Here is a 1,155-nt window from a genome sequence, read left to right on the forward strand (position 1 = left end):
TCCACGTTGGCGCCGGAATCTCCGGTGTTGCGCCGCACTACATCCCGCCGCCATCAACCTTCAACGTGCTTCTTGGCTCCTCCTGGTTCGATAAACCTTGGTTTCTTTCTGAGGGAAAACTTGCTTCTGTGCGCATCATACCTTCCTCTTGGGGTTCCCAACGAACGTGTGAAATACACGCCATCAGTAACGGCGCCAGAAAAGTGCTTGCTGGCGTGTGGTTGATGGTGGTAATGTTGCAGGAAGTACAGATGCAGTAAAACAGTAAACAAGCAGCGATAGCAGTATTTAGGAACAAGGCCTAGGGATCATACTTTCACTAGTGGACACTCTCAACATTGATCACATAACAGAATAAATAGATAAATGCTAGACTCTACACTCTCTTGTTGGATGATGAACACCACTAACCGTGTAGGATTACACGAACCCTCAATGCCGGAGTTAACAAGCTCCACAATATTCAATGTTCATATTTAAATAACCTTAGAGTGCATGACAGATCAACATAACCAAACCAAGTACTAACATAGCATGCACACTCGTCACCTTCACACTACGAAAGGAGGAATAGATCACATCAATACCATCATAGCAATAGTTAACTTCATAATCTACAAGAGATCACAATCATAGCCTACGCCAAGTACTAACACGATGCACACACTGTCACCATTACACCGTGCAGGAGGAATAAACTACTTTAATAACATCACTAGAGTAGCACATAGATGAATAGTGATACAAAACTCATATGAATCTCAATCATGTAAGGCAGCTCATGAGATCATTGTATTGAAGTACATAGGAGAGAGATGAACCACATAGCTACCGGTACAGCCCCGAGCCTCGATGGAGAACTACTCCCTCCTCATGGAAGACAGCAGCGTTGATGAAGATGGCGGTGGTGTCGATGGAGGAGCCTTCCGGGGGCACTTCCCCGTCCCGGCGGCGTGCCGGAACAGAGACTCTTGTCCCCCCAGATCTTGGCTTCGCGATGGCAGCGGCTCTGGAAGGTTTCTCGTACCGTGGCTTTTTTCGTATCGAGGTTTTAGGTCGAGGAGGCTTAAATAGGCGAAGAGGCGGAGTCGGAGGGCTGACGGGGCGATGACACAACAGGGGGGCGCGGCCCGGGCCCCGGCCGCGCCGCCCTAT

The sequence above is a fragment of the Lolium rigidum genome, unplaced genomic scaffold, assembly GCF_022539505.1.
Source record: "Lolium rigidum isolate FL_2022 unplaced genomic scaffold, APGP_CSIRO_Lrig_0.1 contig_47123_1, whole genome shotgun sequence".
NCBI lineage: Eukaryota > Viridiplantae > Streptophyta > Magnoliopsida > Poales > Poaceae > Lolium > Lolium rigidum.